This window comes from Bufo bufo, chromosome 2, assembly GCF_905171765.1.
Source record: "Bufo bufo chromosome 2, aBufBuf1.1, whole genome shotgun sequence".
Lineage (NCBI taxonomy): Eukaryota > Metazoa > Chordata > Amphibia > Anura > Bufonidae > Bufo > Bufo bufo.
Genome location: NC_053390.1, coordinates 333,861,463 through 333,884,323, shown reverse-complemented (window position 1 = coordinate 333,884,323; position 22,861 = coordinate 333,861,463).

The following is a 22,861-nucleotide window of genomic DNA, read 5'->3' as shown; positions in this document are numbered from 1 at the left end:
ATTCAGAAGAACAGGGGTCCTAGGACACAGCCTTGAGAGAGAAGGGATGAGGTGAGGAGGTGTTGTGTGAGTGGAAGACACTAAATTCCCATGTCTGTTTCGCCAAGCAGAAGGGAGTGGTCAACTGTGTCAAAAGCAGAGGATAGGTCAAGGAAGAGGACAGAGTAACGGTGTTTGGCTTTGGCATTTAACAAGTCGTTGGTGACTTTGGTAAGGGCAGTTACAGTAGAGGAGTGGGGTCAGAAGCCAGATTGTAGTCAGTTAAATAGGGAACAGGAAGAGAGGTGGGAGGACACTTCAAGGTAGACAATTTTAATACTGTTATTTTTTTATACTACCTAATAACAAAATAGCAAAAAGAAAATCATGCTTTACCCTTAAGCCAATTAATTAACCACATTATGGGATCAAATTATGTTCATTATCGCTGATCATGGACATTGCCTACGAGTGTCTGTTGTGTAAAACCCTTTTGAGCAGCCTCCATCATGTATGCCAGAGGACTGAAAGGGGCTTAGTTAATTGAAGGTAGCCTAAACTAGTTAATATGAGGCAGGAAATAGGTGAGAGTAACCATTTCAGCCCCGGACGATTGGTACTGATTCTGTTTTTTACTCTTTTACTTACGCCTTTCTGGATCCATAACTTTTTTTTTATATTTCCCATGCAGTAAAACTGACCTGTCCCCTTCATTCTCCGGGCCAGTACAATTACAGATACCACATTTATATAGTTTTTCTTGAATTTTAATACTGAAAAAAAATTTGGGGGAAAATATATATTTTTCTTTTCATCTACATATTCTGAACGCCATAATTTTTTTATAGTTACATCTACAGAGTTGGATCAGGGCTCATTTTTTGTGGAGTGATCTGTAGTTTTTATTGATACCATTTTGGAGCATGACTTTTTATAAATTTTTTGAGGTAAGTAAAGCAACAAAAAATGGTGAATCAGCTATTTCGATTTTTTTTTCCATTACGATGTTCACAGTATAGGATAAAAACTGTTAGATTTTATTATTTTTGGCATTTTGGGACATGCCGCTTATTTTCTATTGTTTACTTTTATTCTAATTATGGGTAAAGGGAGGTGAGTTGAGTTTTCATATTTTTTTCATATTTTTTTTAAAAAATAAAGGGAACACAAAAATAACACATCCTAGATCTGAGTTAATTAAATATTCTTCTGAAATACTTTGTTCTTTACATAGTTGAATGTGCTGACAACAAAATCACACAAAAATTAAAAAATGGAAATCAAATTTTTCAACCCATGGAGGTCTGGATTTGGAGTCACCCTCAAAATTAAAGTGGAAAAACACACTACAGGCGGATCCAACTTTGATGTAATGTCCTTAAAACAAGTCAAAATGAGGCTCAGTAGTGTGTGTGGCCTCCACGTGCCTGTATGACCTCCCTACAACGCCTGTGCATGCTCCTGATGAGGTGGCGGACGGTCTCCTGAGGGATCTCCTCCCAGACCTGGACTAAAGCATCTGCCAACTCCTGGACAGTCTGTGGTGCAACGTGACGTTGGCGGATAGAGCAAGACATGATGTCCCAGATGTGCTCAATTGGATTCAGGTCTGGGGAACGGGCGGGCCAGTCCATAGCATCAATGCCTTCGTCTTGCAGGAACTGCTGACACACTCCAGCCACATGAGGTCTAGCATTGTCTTGCATTAGGAGGAACCCAGGGCCAACCGCACCAGCATATGGTCTCACAAGGGGTCTGAGGATCTCATCTCGGTACCTAATGGCAGTCAGGCTACCTCTGGCGAGCACATGGAGGGCTGTGCGGCCCTCCAAAGAAATGCCACCCCACAACATTACTGACCCAATGCCAAACCGGTCATGCTGGAGGATGTTGCAGGCAGCAGAATGTTCTCCTCGGCGTCTCCAGACTCTGTCACGTCTGTCACATGTGCTCAGTGTGAACCTGCTTTCATCTGTGAAGAGCACAGGGCGCCAGTGGCGAATTTGCCAATCTTGGTGTTCTCTGGCAAATGCCAAATGTCCTGCACGGTGTTGGGCTGTAAGCACAACCCCCACCTGTGGACGTCGGGCCCTCATATCACCCTCATGGAGTCTGTTTCTGACCATTTGATTAGACACATGCACATTTGTGGCCTGCTGGAGGTCATTTTGCAGGGCTCTGGCAGTGCTCCTCCTGTTCATCCTTGCACAAAGGCGGAGGTAGCAGTCCTGCTGCTGGGTTGTTGCCCTCCTACGGCCTCCTCCACGTCTCCTGATGTACTGGCCTGTCTCCTGGTAGCGCCTCCATGCTCTGGACACTACGCTGACAGACACAGCAAACCTTCTTGCCACAGCTCGCATTGATGTGCCATCCTGGAAAAGCTGCACTACCTGAACCACTTGTGTGGGTTGTAGACTCCGTCTCATGCTACCACTAGAGTGAAAGCACCGCCAGCATTCAAAAGTGACCAAAACATCAGCCTGGAAGCATAGGAACTGAGAAGTGGTCTGTAGTCACCACCTGCAGAACCACTCCTTTATTGGGGGTGTCTTGCTAATTGCCTATAATTTCCACCTGTTGTCTATCCCATTTGCACAACAGCATGTGAAATTGATTGTCACTCAGTGTTGCTTCCTAAGTGGACAGTTTGATTTCACAGAAGTGTGATTGACTTGGAGTTACATTGTGTTGTTTAAGTGTTCCCTTTATTTTTTTGAGCAGTATATATATATATATATATATATATACAGTACAGACCAAAAGTTTGGACACACCTTCTCATTCAAAGAGTTTTCTATATTTTCATGACTATGAAGGCATCAAAACTATTAATTAACACATGTGGAATTATATACATAACAAACAAGTGTGAAACAACTGAAAATATGTCATATTCTAGGTTCTTCAAAGTAGCCACCTTTTGCTTTGATTACTGCTTTGCACACTCTTGGCATTCTCTTGATGAGCTTCAAGAGGTAGTCCCCTGAAATGGTCTTTCAACAGTCTTGAAGGAGTTCCCAGAGATGCTTAGCACTTGTTGGCCCTTTTGCCTTCACTCTGCGGTCCAGCTCACCCCAAACCATCTCGATTGGGTTCAGGTCCGGTGACTGTGGAGGCCAGATCATCTGGCGCAGCACCCCATCACTCTCCTTCAGGGTCAAACAGCCCTTACTTTCAAAGTTTTCCCAATTTTTCGGCTGACTGACTGACCTTCATTTCTTAAAGTAATGATGGCCACTCGTTTTTCTTTACTTAGCTGCTTTTTTCTTGCCATAATACAAATTCTAACAGTCTATTCAGTAGGACTATCAGCTGTGTATCCACCTGACTTCTCCTCAACGCAACTGATGGTCCCAACCCCATTTATAAGTCAAGAAATCCCACTTATTAAACCTGACAGGGCACACCTGTGAAGTGAAAACCATTTCAGGGGACTACCTCTTGAAGCTCATCAAGAGAATGCCAAGAGTGTGCAAAGCAGTAATCAAAGCAAAAGGTGGCTACTTTGAAGAACCTAGAATATGACATATTTTCAGTTGTTTCACACTTGTTTGTTATGTATATAATTCCACATGTGTTAATTCATAGTTTTGATGCCTTCAGTGTGAATCTACAATTTTCATAGTCATGAAAATAAAGAAAACTCTTTGAATGAGAAGGAGTGTCCAATCTTTTGGTCTGTATTGTATATATACAGTGGTCCCTCAAGTTACAATATTAATTGGTTCCAGGACGACCAATGTATGTTGAAACCATTGTAAGTTAAGTAATTGGTTCCAAAGGCCCAAAACTTCATCCGAGATAATAGAAAATGAATATTTAAGAAAAATAGGGAACTTAAGCAGGGAGGAATCATGACTTCAGATGGAAAAAAGACGAATGTAGAACAATTTAGCTAATATAGTGCTATAATGTTTTTTTTTAATAGTTGTAATTTTTTTCCAATCTGAACTTCAGATAAGAAAAAAATTACAACTATTAGACAAAGAAGATTATAGCACTATGTTAGCTAAATTGCTCCATATTCTTTTTTTTTTCCTAATATTCGCTATATTGCTATATATTCTTGTTTTTGAATATTGCAAATATTCTAAAAAAACAAATATATTCATTTTCTAGAATATTAGTCTTTTTTAAAAAAAATTGTACAGTTGTTCCACTTTGGCATACTCCTCCCCGACAAGCGTCCCCGTCACCATGGGAGTGCCTGGGGGTTAAAATATACCATCGGATCTGAGTTTTCACGATCTCATTGATTCTCATTATGAAAATTTGCATTACGAAAATTCGCATTACGAAAATTCACAATCAGCACTACTCCTAACGAATATTCGAATTTGAGAATATTAGACGAAAATTCTACGAAATATTCGCGAAATATCGCAAATTCGAATATGACCCCTGCCGCTCATCACTAGCTGAAAGTAGCAGGCTCTTGCTCCATGCTAGGCAATGCTCCATGTAAGGGAGCAGGGCAAACAGTGGGGGAGCTCACTTGATGCTCAATTGTGCAGTGCTGCTGACACAATATTATGGGGAGGACACTTTATTAGGGGACATCTTTTATCAGTAATTTAGCTGCAGTCCAGAGAACTGTTCATAGCAGCATTGTCACCAGGATAGGCACGTACACAGGAGCAGGCATGTAGGAGGAATTAGTGGCAGAGCAGCCATGTGTGACAGAAAAGCCTGCTCCCGCCCATCGTCTGCCTGCTCCAGCGCTCCAGCGCACCATCCCCTGGTCTCCCTGCTACTGTGTATCTTCCAGGTCAGACACATGCTCTCCTACCTCCAACCTCTCCCCGCCGTGCTCTCCAGCAGCATATTCCTCCAGCTTCCCCCTGCTGGGCTCTCCAGAAGCACATTCCACCAGCCCCCACTGCACTCAAACAGACCAAGTAAGCCAGTGAAAAGACGGATGTCTGGTACATCGCAGGCTGCTATCCCTATGCAGCACAGCCTGCGATGCACCGGCAACATGCAATGTGCCAGCCATTTTTTTCCCTTCACAGTTTTTTTGCCCCACAAGACACACTATCTTTTTTTCCCTATATATTGCACCTCTGTCTTTAAATTGCTTTTTTGCTATAACTGTTAAATAATTTGTGTGACTGTGTACCAAAACCCATGAATTTTCATTCAGGAAAATTGTGTTTTCTTTATACCTCTAAATAAAATGCCTGGAATACAGAAGAGTTCAAAACGAAAGACCCAGGGTTTATCCTCCCAGAGCTAGAGAATGTGGATAGTTGCAGCAGCAGCAGCCATCCAGGCAGTAGTAGTCCACAGTTCTCCCTGGCTTCTGGAAGGCACAACTTTATTATTCAGGACAAGAGGAGAAGATTGAGGACTGGATGGCTCACTCCTCCTCTCAGTCACAGAAGGATGATGTAGAGGTCCCCTCTGAGTCTGACACTGGGCCTTGGAGCCAGAGGTCACAGCATTTATCCTGCTCCACCTCTTTGAAGTCCAGAAAAACCTATAAGTTGCTTCCTCTCTGTCTTCAATGCCCTCAACTAGTGGAGAGCCTTATTTTTTTCCTAAGAAGAGGCAAGAAAACACTGCCACGCCCTATGGCAGATAGTAAAGAGAGTGTCCCTGTTGATAACTTGAGCGAGAGCAGTCAGCATTTGTACTGCCATGAGGAGGAGGTTCAAGAGGAGGTGGGAATCCCATGCATAGCTGTATTGGTGGGAGTGGTAATGGCATTTGTAACCACTGTAGTGGCGGTAGGTCAAGTGGTAGCAACACTTACACTTTGGGCAAATACAGGGCAGGGAATCCGGAGGTGGGCTATGGAGCCCACCATGAAATATCACAGTCTGATAAAAGCAGCAGGAAGGTTGAGGACTATGATGATAACTTTGTGTTGGACAGGAACTGGGAGCCAGATTGGGGTGCTGAGGAGGAGGAGACATCAGAGGAGAAGGGTGGTGGCCGCCATGGCAATACGGAGTGGCTTGGCCAAGTTGCTAGTGGTTCAGTTGCTGTCGTACTACTTAGTTGTGGTAAATGTGGTCAATGTCTGCACCTTCACCCAAATAAATTTTTTTTGGGCTTTGGCCTGGGCAGTTAGGTGGAACTTTTTGCCATGCAAGCTAAGTACCGACGTATGAACGCATTAAAAAAAATTTCTCTCGTCGATCCACAAATTTCCACACTCTGTGCCTTCTCTGCCCAAATTTTAATCTCTTTTCAGCTGTCTCTGCTACAAGTACTTTTGCTACTTGTTACAAGATGGAGCAGTTTTTTTTTCCATTGCTGCACCATATGTCAAAACTTTTCTTGTTAATTTGTTATTGTGACACACTTCCATGCCTTCATCAAAACGTAATTCTAATAAATGATATTTATACCTTTTGGCCAGCTGTCCATTTTATTTATAAAAAAAATTGTTCAAAATTGTCTCGTTCTCTAAATTGCTGTGGCCTTTCCCTGGTGCATACTGTGCTCCATGACCCCCATGGGCTTCTTTGTAGGCAGAATCAGGGCCGTCTTTGCCGCAGGGCAAAAGGGGCAGCTGCCCCGGGCCCAGTTGCTCCTGGGGGCCCAAGGGAGCTCCGTTTCCCGACTCCCATTCACTAGTGACTGCATCACTAGATTAAAACATTCGGGGCCTGGGCCCCTGATGTTTTATCCCAGGCCACGAATGTCCTGCCTGCCTGCTAGATACAACTGTATTGCCGTACACAGAACGGCAATACAATTCAATCTAATACACTGGGTGTAGAGGTGAAGGACCTGTGGTGACATCACAGGTCATGTGATCAGCAAAACAGGCTGTGATAGGATGACCTGGATGATGTGACCAGCGCAGGATTGGACCGGAGTGAAGAGGGGATGGAGCCTAATGCTGATGTCTGTATATGAGGACTGGAGAGGTAAGTGAAGGGAGAGGCAGAGCAATGCTGGGAGTTGTAGTTATTTAAGTGGGATGTATGTTAGGGCTGAAGGGAGGGATGTTATTGACATGGAACTGTGTGCTTGAGGTGGCTGGTGGAGGGAGTGATGTTATTTACATGGGACTGTATGTTGAAAGTGGATGGTGGGGGGGTATGATGTTTATGTACATGGGACTTAATGTTTAGGCTACGTTCACACTTGCGTTTGGGGATCCGCTTGTGAGATCCGTTTCAAGGCTCTCACAAGCAGCCCCAAATGGATCAGTTTAACCCCAATGCATTCTGAATGGATGCAGATCCATTCTGAATGCATTCGTTCGGCTCCGTACAGCCCCCCGTTCCGTTTTGGAGGCGGACCCCAAAATGCTGCAAGCAGTGTTTTTGTGTCCGCATGGCCTTGCGGAGCCAAACGGATCCGTCCTGACTTACAATGTAAGTAAATGGGGACGGATCCCTTTCCATTGACACAAAAAGGTGCAATTGTAAACGGATCCGTCGCCCATTGACTTTCAATGTAAGTCAGGATGGATCCGTATTGGGACTTAGAAATTCAAATCTAATACAAACGAATCGGTCCTGAACTGATGCATTCGTTTGTATTATCGGTGCGGATCCGTCCTGTACAAGTACAGGACAGATCCGCACGAACGCAAGTGTGAAAGTAGCCTTAGGGGGTGATGTTTACATGGGATTGTGCGTTGGAGGCGGCTGGGGAGAAGGTGATGTTATTTACATGGGACTGTATGGTGGAGGGAGGATTATAACTACAGGGGGCACTGCAGATCCAGGGGACATTATAGGCGGTCTTATTACTACTGGGGGCTCTATAGGAGGGTCTTATAGATCCGCCTTATTTCTACTAAGCGCACTATGGGGGCCTTATTACTACTGAGGGGTCTGTAGGGAGCTTTATTACCACTGGGGGAACAATAGGGGGCCTTATTTCTACTGGGGGGCTCTGTGAGGGTATTATTAATATGGGAGGGCTCTTCTAATAATGGGGGCATTGTTGAGGAGCATTATCACGGTTGGGGCAGTAATGAGGGCATTCTAGAAGGGAATTACTATTGGTGGGACTATGAGGAGCACTATTACTATGGGGGGCAGTAATGTTTCTTCAGGATAGTATTTGGGGGTATTGGGAGGGGGGGGCAGGGGCGTAACTAAAGGATCATGGGCTCCGGTGCAAGAGTTCAGCTTGGGCGCCCCTTCCCTCAGTGCTTTGTGTGTCTTCTTATGCGGCACAAGTGTCTTTGGGCCCCTTCATGCTCCTGGGCCCGGTAGCGGCTGCTACCTCTGCACCCCCTATAGCTACACCCCTGGGGGGGCACAGCAAGCAGCAGGATAACACTGTGGGGACTACAGTTGGGGGATAATGATAGAATGTGAGGAAGCTAAGATGTCTGTGTGTCACACTCTGCAGAGACGAGGCGGCTGAGAGAAGTTGTCCAGACCGAGTGGAGAAGATGATGAGAGAGAAGATCTACAGAGAAGATGATGACAGAGAGGAGACGTCACCTGGAGGCCCTGGACGTGACAGGTAAGTGCTGCTGTATAGCAAGTACAGAAAAGTGGGGGGGGGGCGGGATCCAGGGGGCCCAAGTAAATTCTTGCCCAGGGTCCAATCAACATTAAAGACGGCCCTGGGCAGAATGGAACAGTGGCCCAAACTGGCCTAGTGCGCTCTTTCTTTTCTCTCTGGCCCAGCTTCCAGTGTCTTCTCAGAGAGGTTTTTTAGTGACACAGGGGGCTTGATGACACCCAGGTGGACCAAAATGTCCTCTGCCAGTGTCCAAAGTGTTACTTTTGTCAAAATGAATGAAGCATGGATCCAGGAGGATTTTTTAACTTCTCAGACTGAGTTCAATGAATAGATCTGGCCTTGCTGAAGGTGACCCATTTTGCCACTGCTGCTGCCTGCCTGCCTACCATAATGTTGTCTGACTACCATCATGTAGTGTATATAAACACACTGTTTGCTAACACTGTCAACGATGCCTTTACCCATAACTATGTATGTCAGTGTCACTCTGACATGATTTGCTATCGTGTTCAAGAGCTTAGGGAGTGGGAGGGGAGGAAAGTAAATGCAAAAACTCATAGAAAAATAACAAAAAGAGATAACATTTTTTCCTAAAATTGAGCGCTAGGAGACTAGAGGGAGTTACCTACCTATTTTCAGGGCAATTGAAGCAACTTTGGCTCAGTTAAAGTCGGTGAACCTCAAACGAACCGAGTTTTAAAAGATTTGTTCCTCTCTATTGTCCACACAATTTAATCTAAAAGTTTAACTTGAATATTGGAACTATATAACCATATATGGATGGTTCTCAGCATCAAGCTTATAATCTATGGGCTATAAACGCTGCCCCTTGCTGGGATTGTTTGTGTTCTACTTAACCCCTTAATGACCAAGCTTGAAAAGGATATAACGACCAGGCACTCTTTGTGATTTAGCGCACATGGTAATAACTTTTTTGTTGGACTTTTAAAATAATTTTTTCAATATTTTTTACATGATACTTAATCTTTTTTACTAATTTTTTCTTATGTTTTTCTTTTTTAGCTTTATATTGAGAACACTACAGTGTATATATATATATATATATATATATATATCCAAAAGATGGCAGGGCAGCACTCCTCACTTCAAGCGTTTTCCCCTGGGTCCTGGAGTCCAAACACAATCCAAATAAATGTAACGCAGCACTCCTTAGATAAAAAGTGAAAAAAATACTAAATTTATTCAACACATATTGATACAGGCAACGTTTCACATTATCAAGCACTTGACTTGATAATGGCTCTGTGAGAGAGCTAAAACGTTGCCTGTATCAACATGTGTTTAATAAATTTGGTATTTTTTCACTTTTTATCTAATGAGTGCTGCGTTACATTTATTTGGATTATATATATATATATATATATATACAGTGGCGGAAATAATTATTTGACCCCTCACTGATTTTGTAAGTTTGTCCAATGACAAAGAAATGAAAAGTCTCAGAACAGTATCATTTCAATGGTAGGTTTATTGTAACAGTGGCAGATAGCACATCAAAAGGAAAATCGAAAAAATAACTTTAAATAAAAGATAGCAACTGATTTGCATTTCATTGAGTGAAATAAGTATTTGAACCCCTACCAACCATTAAGAGTTCTGGCTCCCACAGAGTGGTTAGACACTTCTACTCAATTAGTCACCCTCATTAAGGACACCTGTCTTAACTAGTCACCTGTATAAAAGACACCTGTCCACAGAATCAATCAAGCAGACTCCAAACTCTCCAACATGGGAAAACCAAAGAGCTGTCCAAGGATGTCAGAGACAAAATTGTAGACCTGCACAAGGCTGGAATGGGCTACAAAACCATTAGCAAGAAGCTGGGAGAGAAGGTGACAACTGTTGGTGCGATTGTTCGAAAATGGAAGGAGCACAAAATGACCATCAATCGACCTCGCTCTGGGGCTCCACGCAAGATCTCACCTCGTGGGGTGTCAATGGTTCTGAGAAAGGTGAAAAAGCATCCTAGAACTACACGGGAGGAGTTAGTTAATGACCTCAAATTAGCAGGGACCACAGTCACCAAGAAAACCATTGGAAACACATTACACCGCAATGGATTAAAATCCTGCAGGGCTCGCAAGGTCCCCCTGCTCAGGAAGGCACATGTGCAGGCCCGTCTGAAGTTTGCCAATGAACACCTGAATGATTCAGAGAGTGACTGGGAGAAGGTGCTGTGGTCTGATGAGACCAAAATAGAGCTCTTTGGCATTAACTCAACTCGCTGTGTTTGGAGGAAGAAAAATGCTGCCTATGACCCCCAAAACACCGTCCCCACCGTCAAGCATGGGGGTGGAAACATTTTGCTTTGGGGGTGTTTTTCTGCTAAGGGCACAGGACAACTTATTCGCATAAACGGGAAAATGGACGGAGCCATGTATCGTGAAATCCTGAGCGACAACCTCCTTCCCTCTGCCAGGAAACTGAAAATGGGTCGTGGATGGGTGTTCCAGCACGACAATGACCCAAAACATACAGCAAAGGCAACAAAGGAGTGGCTCAAGAAGAAGCACATTAAGGTCATGGAGTGGCCTAGTCAGTCTCCGGACCTTAATCCAATCGAAAACCTATGGAGGGAGCTCAAGCTCAGAGTTGCACAGAGACAGCCTCGAAACCTTAGGGATTTAGAGATGATCTGCAAAGAGGAGTGGACCAACATTCCTCCTAAAATGTGCGCAAACTTGGTCATCAATTACAAGAAACGTTTGACCTCTGTGCTTGCAAACAAGGGTTTTTCCACCAAGTATTAAGTCTTTTTTTGTTAGAGGGTTCAAATACTTATTTCACTCAATGAAATGCAAATCAGTTGCTATCTTTTATTTAAAGTTATTTTTTCGATTTTCCTTTTGATGTGCTATCTGCCACTGTTACAATAAACCTACCATTGAAATGATACTGTTCTGAGACTTTTCATTTCTTTGTCATTGGACAAACTTACAAAATCAGTGAGGGGTCAAATAATTATTTCCGCCACTGTATATAAAAAGAAAAGATTGGCAGCACCGTCCTGAATGTAAGCGGATGAAGGGTGCACCAGCCCAATGTGGATATAAGCCAATCCTAATGAATACAAAAATGTAAAAACGGGCAGCATTCCAACGGATAAAAATAAAAATTAACTTTATTTACCCATAAAGATCATGCAACGTTTCGGCTCTACACAGGAGCCTTCCTCCTGCTTGCTTCATTACAGAAGAAAAACTCTCCACTCTACTCTCCAAATCTCATCTGACCACCTGTGCACTTGACCCAATCCCATCCCACCTCATCCCTAACCTCACCACAGTGTTTATCCCAACCCTAACTCATCTCTTCAACCTATCACTCAACTCTGGTGTCTTCCCCTCTGCTTTTAAACATGCTACCATTACACCCATCCTCAAAAAGCCTTCACTTGACCCATCTTTCTTGTCCAGTTATCGCCCCATATCACTTCTTCCGTATGCCTCAAAGCTACTTGAACAACATGTCCATTCAGAACTGTCCTCCCACCTCTCCTCCTGCTCCCTCTTTGACCGCCTACAATCTGGCTTCCGACCCCACCACTCGACCGAGACTGCCCTTACCAAAGTCACCAATGACCTGCTGACAGCCAAAACCAAGAAACAATACTCTGTCCTCCTTCTCCTTGACCTGTCCTCTGCCTTTGACACTGTTGACCATTCCATTCTGTTGCAAACTCTCTCATCTCTTGGCATCACCGACCTGGCCCTCTTCTGGATCACATCATACCTCACAGACCGGACGTTTAGCGTCTCCCACTCTCGCACCACCTCCTCATCTCATTCCCTCTCTGTTGGTGTCCCGCAAGGCTCTGTCCTAGGACCCCTGCTCTTCTCTATCTACACTTTTGGCCTGGGACAGCTCATAGAGTCCCATGGCTTTCAGTATCACTCCTACGCTGACGACACACAAATCTACCTCTCTGGTCCAGACATCACCACCTTACTATCACGAATCCCACAATGTCTATCTTCCATATCATCCTTCTTCGCCTCTCGCTTTCTAAAACTTAACATGGATAAGACAGAATTTATAATCTTTCCCCCATCTTGTTCAACCCCCTCAGCAGACCTATCGATCATGATCAATGGCTGCACACTCTCCCCGGTCAACAAAGTCCGCTGCCTTGGAGTGACCTTTGATTCTGCACTTTCCCTCCGACCGCAAATCCAAGCTCTTTCCACCACCTGCCGCCTCCAACTCAAAAACATCTCCCGCATCTGTGCTTTCCTTAACTTTGACTCTGCGAAAATTCTTGTACATGCCCTCATTATCTCCCGCCTAGACTACTGCAACATTCTCCTCTGTGGCCTTCCATCTAGCACTCTCGCACCCCTCCAATCTATCCTCAACTCTTCTGCCCGACTAATCCACCTCTCACCCTATTACTCCTCTGCCTCTCCCCTCTGCCAATCCCTTCACTGGCTCCCCATTGCCCAGCGAATTCACTTCAAAGTACTAACAAACACATACAAGGCCGTCCATAACCTGTCCCCTCCCTACATCTCGGAGCTACTTTCCCGATACATCCCCACACACACTCTCCGATCCTCACAAGACCTCCTTCTCTCCTCTCCTCTTATCGCCTCCAAGATTTCTCCCGTGCATCCCCCATACTCTGGAACTCGCTACCCCAACATATCAGACTCTCACCTACATTGGAATCCTTCAAAAGAAACCTGAAAACCCACCTCTTCAGACAAGCCTACAACCAGTGACCCTGCTGCCTCTATACCGCCATGACCAACTTAACTCGCACCTACTGTGTCCTTCTCCCATACCATGTAGATTGTAAGCCCTCACGGGCAGGGCCCTCTCTCCTTTTGTACCAGTTTGTAACTTGTCTTGTTTATGATTAGTGCAATTGTCTGTTTTATGTATGTGCACCGCTTATCACATGTACAGCGCTATGGAATGAATGGCGCTTTAATAATAAATAATAATAATAATGGTGAACATGCACTGAACATGGACCAAAGAAAGCTAAGGCGAGAGTTGTCTCATGAGATTAGAAAGAGGATTATAGACAAACATGTTAAAAGTAAAGGTTATAAGACTATTTCCAATAAGCTTGATATAACTGTTACTACATTTGCACATATTATGTAAATGTTTAAGGTCTACGGGACTGTAGCCAACCTCCCTGAACATGGTCACAAGAGGAAAATTGATGACAAATTGAAAAGACAGATAATACGAATAGTAACCAAAGATCCCAGATTCTAAAGAGATTAGAGGTGAACTCCAAAGTAAAGTTACATCGGTTTCAGATCACACCATTTTGGCAAGTCACATAAGCTCTATGTTCACAGATTCAGAAATGAAGCATACAAAGAAATGTACATTGATTGTACCTATTGTAAAACATGGAGGAAGCTTGGTTATGTTTTGGGGCTGCTTTGCTGCATCAGGCACAGGATGTCTTGAATATGTACAGGGCACAATGAAATATCAAGACTGTAAATAATTTCTGGAGAAAATGTGCTTCCCAGTGTCAGAAAGCTTGGTCTCAGTTTCAGGTCATGAATCCACCAACAGGATAATTACCTAAAACACACAGCTAAAAACATCCAAGAATGGCAAATAAACAAGCCTTTAACTATTCTGAAGTGACCTTCTATGAGCCCTGATCTAAATCATATGGAACATCTGTGGAAGAAGCTGAAACATGCAGTCTGTAGAAGGCACCCTTCAAACCTGAGACAGCTGGAGCAGTTTGCGCTTGAGGAGTGGGCCAAAATATTTGTTAAAGGGTCCTCTGTCATCCACAAAACACATAATTTTTTTTTGGGCTTGTTAAAATCCTTATTTAACGACTATTCCCTATATAGGGCTCTTACCTTTGTCTGTGGCTTCTTTTCCTTAAAAATCGATCTTTTAAAATATGCAAATCACTTCACTACCAGCAAGTAGGGCGTCTACTTGCTGGTAGCTGCCGCAAAAAACCTCCCCCTCCTCCAGTTGATTGACAGGGCCAGGGAGCGCTCTCCTCCTCCGGCTGGCCCCGTCAGCATTTCAAATCCCGCGCCTGTCTTCATTCGGCGCAGGCGCACTGAGAGGAGGACGCTCGCATCCTCAGCAATCCCTCAGTGCGCCTGCACCGATGACGTCACCGAAAGAGAAGACGTCATCGGCACAGGCGCACTGAGGGAGTGCTGAGGAGGCGAGCGTCCTCCTCTCAGTGCGCCTGCGCCGAATGAAGACAGGGGCGGGATTTGAAATGCTGACAGGGCCATCCGGAGGAGGAGAGCGCTGGCCCTGTCAATCAACTGGAGGAGGGGACGGTTTTTTGCGGCGGCTACCAGCAAGTAGACGCCCTATTTGCTGGTAGTGAATTGATTTGCATATTTTAAAAGATCGATTTTTAAGGAAAAGTGTTTTGGGGGTGACAGAAGCCCTTTAAAAGGTGCAGAAGTCTCATTAAGAGTTACAGAAATATTTGCAGTGATTGCCTCAAAAGGTTGTGCAACAAAATATTAAGTTAAGAGTACCATCATTTTTGTCCAGGACAATTTCATTTTTTTGTTTTATAAATTATTCTGTTGAACCACAATTCAAAAGCAATGTCTGATTTTCATTATTTTTCAGTAATTTTTTATTTATTAATACTTTAGTTAGATAAAAGTTATTTCAGTGACCATTGTGGGTTTTTCTTTCTTTAACAGAAGGGTAACAGCAATTTTGTCCACATGTGTGTGTGTGTATATATATATACAGTACAGACCAAAGGTTTGGACACACCTTCTCATTCAAAGAGTTTTCTTTATTTTCATGACTATGAAGGCATCAAAACTATGAATTAACACATGTGGAATTATATACATAACAAACAAGTGTGAAACAACTGAAAATATGTCATATTCTAGGTTCTTCAAAGTAGCCACCTTTTGCTTTGATTACTGCTTTGCACACTCTTGGCATTCTCTTGATGAGCTTCAAGAGGTAGTCACCTGAAATGGTCTTCCAACAGTCTTGAAGGAGTTCCCAGAGATGCTTAGCACTTGTTGGCCCTTTTGCCTTCACTCTGCGGTCCAGCTCACCCCAAACCATCTCGATTGGGTTCAGGTCCGGTGACTGTGGAGGCCAGGTCATCTGGCGCAGCACCCCATCACTCTCCTTCATGGTCAAATAGTCCTTACTTTCAAAGTTTTCCCAATTTTTCGGCTGACTGACTGACCTTCATTTCTTAAAGTAATGATGGCCACTCGTTTTTCTTTACTTAGCTGCTTATTTCTTGCCATAATACAAATTCTAACAGTCTATTCAGTAGGACTATCAGCTGTGTATCCACCTGACTTCTCCTCAACGCAACTGATGGTCCCAACCCCATTTATAAGGCAAGAAATCCCACTTATTAAACCTGACAGGGCACACCTGTGAAGTGAAAACCATTTCAAGGGACTACCTCTTGAAGCTCATCAAGAGAATGCCAAGAGTGTGCAAAGCAGTAATCAAAGCAAAAGGTGGCTACTTTGAAGAACCTAGAATATGACATATTTTCAGTTGTTTCACACTTGTTTGTTAGGTATATAATTCCACATGTGTCAATTGATAGTTTTGATGCCTTCAGTGTGAATCTACAATTTTCATAGTCATGAAAATAAAGAAAACTCTTTGAATGAGAAGGTGTGTCCAAACTTTTGGTCTGTACTGTATATATATATATATATACAGTCGGGTCCATAACTATTGGGACATCGACACAATTCTAACATTTTTGGCTATATACACTACCACAATGGATTTGAAATTAAACGAACAAGATGTGCTTTAACTACAGACTGTCACCTTTAATTTGAGGTTATTACATCCCAATCAGGTGAACGGTGTAGGAAATACAACAGTTTGCATATGTGCCTCCCACTTGTTAAGGGACCAAAAGTAATGGGACGGAATAATAATTATAAATCAAACTTTTACTTTTTAATACTTGGTTGCAAATCCTTTGCAGTCAATTACAGCCTGAAGTCTGGAAAGCATAGACATCACCAGAGGCTGGGTTTCATCCCTGGTGATCCTCTGCCAGGCCTCTACTGCAACTGTCTTCAGTTCCTGCTTGTTCTTGGGGCATTTTCTCTTCATTTTTGTCTTCAGCAAGTGAAATGCATGCTCAATCGGATTCAGGTCAGGTGATTGACTTGGCCATTGCATAACATTCCACTTATTTCCCTTAAAAAACTCTTTGGTTGCTTTTGCAGTATGCTTTGGGTCATTGTCCATCTGCACTGTGAAGCGCCGTCCAATGAGTTCTGAAGCATTTGGCTGAATATGAGCAGATAATATTGCCTGAAACACTTCAGAATTCATCCTGCTGCTTTTGTCAGCAGTCACATCATTAGTAAATACAAGAGAACCAGTTCCATTGGCAGCCATACATGCCCATGACACTACCACCACCATGCTCCACTGATGAGGTGGTATGCTTAGGATCATGAGCAGTTCCTTTTCTTCTCTATACTCTTCTCTTCCCATCACTCTGGTACAAGTTGATCTTGGTCTCATCTGTCCATAGGATGTTGTTCCAGAACTGTGTAGGCTTTTTTGGATGTCGTTTGGCAAACTCTAATCTGGCTTTCCTGTTTTTGAGGCTCACCAATGGTTTACATCTTGTGGTGAACCCTCTGTATTCACTCTGGTGAAGTCTTCTCTTGATTGTTGACTTTGACACACATACACCTACCTCCTGGAGAGTGTTCTTGATCTGGCCAACTGTTGTGAAGGGTGTTTTTTCACCAGGGAAAGAATTCTTCGGTCATCCACCACAGTTGTTTTTCGTGGTCTTCCGGGTCTTTTGGTGTTGCTAAGCTCACCGATGCGTTCCTTCTTTTTAAGAATTTTCCAAACAGTTATTTTGGCTACGCCTAATGTTTTTGCTATCTCTCTGATGGGTTTGTTTTTTTTTTTTTCAGCCTAATGATGGCTTGCTTCACTGATAGTGACAGCTCTTTAGATCTCATCTTGAGAGTTGACAGCAACAGATTCCAAATGCAAATAGCACACTTGAAATAAACTCTGGACCTTTTATCTGCTCATTGTAATTGGGATAATGAGGGAATAACACACACCTGGCCATGGAACAGCTGAGAAGCCAATTGTCCCATTACTTTTAGTTCTTTAACAATTGGGAGGCACATATGCAAACTGTTGTAATTCCTACACCGTTCACCTGATTTGGATGTAAATACCCTCAAATTAAAGCTGACAGTCTGCAGTTAAAGCATATCTTGTTTGTTTCATTTCAAATCCATTGTGGTGATGTATAGAGCCAAAAATGTTACAATTGTGTCCATGTCCCAATACTTATGGACCTGACTGTATATATATATATATATATATATATATATATATATACAAACTAGTTTAGAATATTTTCAGGTTTGTTTCGGATGAATCCACTAAATCGGTGCGTAGCTTAATTTTAGTGAACATGTCGGTGGGGAAAAAAAGCACTAGGGAGGAAGAAGGGCTCTCACATGAGAGGAAATTGGAGGGAGAGCCTGCCTTGATTAGTTCCCAGGCTTACAGACAGCCTGGACTAGTCAATCAGTGCTGCAGCAGGCAGGGAGGTGCCCTAGCAGAATGATCAGAATGCCATTCTGTCCTGGGTTGTGAATAATGGAGGTTTTATTGTTACAGTGTCTGCCAGGAAAATTATCTTAGAGAGTCAGTGAAAATCAGAAATCAATCAGGGACAGTCAGAAATCAATCAAGCTTAATGCCTGGGAGAGTGAAAGGTAAGGCTAGAAAAAGAATTGTGTGTGTGTTTTGTAGAATGGGGATAAGCAAGGCAGCTGACACAGAGGGAAAGAGAAGACAGAAGCTGTGGCTGGCTTTTCTTATTTTTTTGTGGAGTTCATTTTGATTAAGCAGCATATATACATGATAAGAGATGAGTGAATCGAAGCTGACAAAGTGGAATTCGATCCGAATTTCAGGAAAAATTTGATTGGCAACAAATGTGAATTTCCTTGCGCTTCGGGGCAACGAATCGCAATTTTTCCTAAAATGGCGGCTACAATGGTGACTACACGTGTGAGGGCATGGGGCAAGGAACTCTGGGAAAGCGGGCTGACCCACAATTCCATGCATGTAGCCAATCAGCAGCCAGCCAGCTCTGTGATGTCACATCCCTATAAATACGGCAGCCATCTTAGAGTCAGACATTTTCAAGCGTTCTGAGTGCAGGGAAAGATGTCAGAAGGCACTTGGGACAGTGCTAGAAAAGCGATTTACAAGTGAAGGGAAAGATAATTTGGGGATTTAAATAGCCATTATACAGCTCTGTCATTCTAGCAATTTGTTCTTTGGGTGCAAGTGCTATGTTGAAAAGCCTTTAGTGGCTTATACACTGCCTGGATTTAACTAAGCAAATAGTTAAGAGCCTCCTATTGGATAATTACTGCATGGGCGATAATCTTTGAGCTGACAATAAGTTATTTAACCCCAACTGGTGCAATGAGTTGCTTCTCATTTCTTAAACAACCATGTCGAAAGACACATCTCGTGGTCGTGGAAAAGATGTTTGTCTGTTTGGGACGGGTCAAATCATTGGCATGCATCAAGCAGAGAAAACATCTAAGGAGATTGCAGAAACTACTAAAATTGGGTTAAGAACTGTCCAACACATTATTAAAAACTGGAAGGATAGTGGGGACTCATTGTATTTGAGGAAGAAATGTGGTGGGAAAAGAATCCTGAATGATCGTGATTGGCGGTCACGTAAACGTTTGGTCAAATCAAATCGAAGAAAAACAACAGTAGAACTCAGGGCTATGTTTAATAGTGAAAGTAAGAGCATTTCCACACGCACAATGCAAAGGGAACTCAAGGGATTGGGACTGAACAGCTGTGTAACCCACTAATCAGTGAGGCAAACCAGAAAAAAAGGCTTCAATTTGATAGGGAGAATAAAGATTAGACTCTAGAGCAATGGAAGAAGGTCATGTGGTCTTGATGAGTACAGATTTACCCAGAGTGATAGATGCATCAGTGTAGGAAGAGAGGCAGATTAAGTGAATCACCCATCATGCCTAGTGCCTACCGTACAAGCCTGTGGGGGCAGTGCTATGATCTGGAAATTGGTCAGGTCTAGCTTCAGCAACAGTATGTGCTCCAAGAATGAGGTCAGCTGACTACCTTAACATTCTGAATGACCAGGTTATTCCATCAATGGATTTTTATTTTCCTGATGGCACGGGCATATTTCAAGATGACAATCTCAGTATTCATCGGGCTCAAATTGTGAAAGAGGGGTTCAGAGAGCATGATGCATCATTTTCACACATGGATTGGCCACCACAGAGTCCAGACCTTAACCACATTGAGAATCTTTGGGTTGTGCTGGAGAAGGCTTTGCGCAGCAGTCAGACTCTACCATCATCAATGCAAGATCTTGGTGAAAAATGAATGCAACACTGGATGGAAATAAATCTTGTGACATTGCAGAAGCTTATCGAAACAATGCCACAGCGAATGTGTGCCGTAATCAAAGCTAAAGGCTTTTTTTTGGTGGCGACTTTTTTTTGGGACAGGCAGTGTATTTATTCAAACAAGAAAAATATATTCTCAGTTCATGTCGGCGGTGCAACGGTCGCGTACACACACACACACACAGGGGGAGGATAGTGACCACTGCGCTCCACCCTCACCCCTGGCCCTGCCTACTTGCCTTGCAAGTCCTAAAAACAGGGGACAACTGGACGGCAATCCCTAGCTTGGAATAAGTGCTGGGAGGACAGACCAGACAAACAACGGAGAGTGAATGGACCGAGTCAATACCAGGAGAGCAACAAAGTACAAATGGAGCAAGCAAAGAATAGTCAGGAGAAGCCGGGGTCATAAATACCAGGAGCGTCGTAAAGTACCAAAGGAGTCAGCAGAGGATCGTCAGGAGATAGCCGGGGTCTGAATACCAGGAGAGCAGCGCAGTACAGAAGGAGCAAGAAGAGGATTGTCAGGAGATACACAGAGGGTAAGTATGCCAGGTATGCAAAATCACAGCAGAACCTAATTAACAGGCAGCCTGTGGCCAGTAGGCTTCCTGTTTAAATACTGAGTAGCAGGGGTCATGTGACGTGGCCAGCGTCACATGACTCGACCTGCTGTTCATGGCTGAGCACCGAGTACCGAGCTCGGTGCTCAGGCTTCATCAGGTTGCTGGGGGAGACGTGCGCGGCCGGGTCCGCCCCCCATCACCTAGGAGACGAGGACGCTGCACGTCCTCGCTCCTGTACAGAGGCGGGGCGCCGTCGGCGCTGCGGAGAGTCAGTACGTCGGCGGCGCCCCGTGACAGGCGGTTATATGTGTTGAAAGCGTACAGAAAAAAAAAAATATACGCTCTTCACTGGTGCAGTTATTTGTGGCAAAAGCGTTTAGTGGCCTATTTTATTTTAGAAAGAAAAAAATATACGCACTTCACTGGTGCAGTTATTTGTGGCAAAAGCGTTTAGTGGCCTTTTCAGTACAGAAAGAAAAAAATATATGCACTTCTTTGGTGCATTTATTTCTGCTAAAAGCATTTACTGGCCTATTTCAGTACAAAAAGAAAAATGTAACGAAGGTGCACTCGGTCCCCCATTGCCCGCAGAACTGTTGCTTAGCTTTGGGAATGAGGATCTGTGTTTGACCTCATTCCCAGGGCGGCTTTACTGCTGGGTGGCTCCCTGCTCCTAAGTCTGCCTTGAGCGCCGAGCTGATCACTCTGTGCTCAACTGGTTGGTCTGTCGGTCATGTGACGCTGGCCACGTCACATGACCCTCACTCCCCACTATAAATACAGGCAGCCTGCTAGCCACAGGTTGCCTGTTAATTTCTAGGTTCCTGGCTATTTGTTGGACTACTGAATACACACCTGATTCCGTTCCCTGACGATCCTTTTGCCTGCTCCTCCTGTACTGCGCATCCGTCCTGGTATTGTGACCTCGGCTCCCACCTGACTACTCTCTTAGGACTCCTCTTGTACTTCTCTACTCTCCTGGTATTTGACCCTGGCTTCTCCTGACCATTCTTTGCTTAACCCTTTGTACTGCGTAGCTCTCTTGGTTCTGACCCGGTCCGTTCATGTTCCGTATTTTGTCTTGTCTGTCTTCCCTGCATGTATCCTAAGTTAGGGACTGTCGTCCAGTTGTCCCCTGTCATCAGGACTCGTGAGTCAAGTAGGCAGGGCCAGGGGTGAGGGTGGAGCGCAGTGGTCACTATCCTTCCCCCTGTGTGAGTGTGGACGTGACCGTTACAGATTAATAGGCCCAATAACCACTGTATCATGAATCCTCTTACTACCCTGACTGACCATGTCTCTAACTTGACACAGAGGGTGCAGGAGCTAGGAGCTAGGAGAGAAACTCTGTTCTTGTGAGTTAGGGCAAGGTTCTTCCACTCCTCTGTCCTCCAGTCCACATTTTGAACCCCAGATCAAGCTCCCAGAACCCTTTTCTGGAGACCGGAAGAGGTTTCTCTCCTTTAAGGAGAATTGCAAACTCTACTTCCGTTTGCGCCCCGTGTCCTCCGGTCCCGAGAGCCAACGCGTGGGGATTATCATTTCTCTACTACAGGGTGATCCCCAGGACTGGGCATTTTCGTTACCTCCTGGGGCCAGTTGTCTAACTTCTGTGGAGGTTTTTTTTCAGGCCCTGGGTACCCTCTATGACGAACCAGACAGGGCCCTGGTAGCCGACACGGCTCTTAGGGCACTGGTTCAGGGCCATTTCCCTGCTGAGGAGTATTGCACCCAATTCAGACGGTGGTGTGTCCCCTCAGGATGGAATGAACCAGCCCTGAAGAGTCAGTTTAGGTCTGGTCTATCTGATAATTTAAAAGATCTATTGGTCAATTACCAAATTCCTGAGACCTTAGAGGAGATGATGACCCTAGTTGTCCGACTTGACAGACGAGTTAGAGAGAGACGACAAGAACGACAGTTCTGTTCTCAGATGGTGGTCCAGCCAGAGGCCTTTTCCAGGGACAACACTGAGGTCTCCACTGAGGAACCCATGCAGGTTGGCATGACCCGGGGTAATCTTCGTCGCAGACGCGGAGAGTGCTTCTACTGTGGAGATCTTGGCCATTGGATCAACAAGTGTCATAAGAGGGTCCTCTCTGACAAGTCTCCTAAGGCAAGACAACCTAAAGACCAGGTACACCCTGATTTTTCTAAAGGTAAGCTTTTGGTACCCATAACAATTTCTCTGGGGGTTAATAAGTGGCCGGGTAAGGCCTTTATTGACTCCGGTTCAGCGGCCAGCTTTATTGACTTTGAGTTTGCTTGTAAATTGGGTATTCCAATGTTTGCTTTACCTACATCTATCCATGTCATGGCTATTGATGCTACTCCCCTGATTGGTGGTACGGTGAGGTCATGTACCTCTGAAATTTCTCTGTCCGTGGGTGTGTGCCACTCTGAGAGATGTTCTCTTCT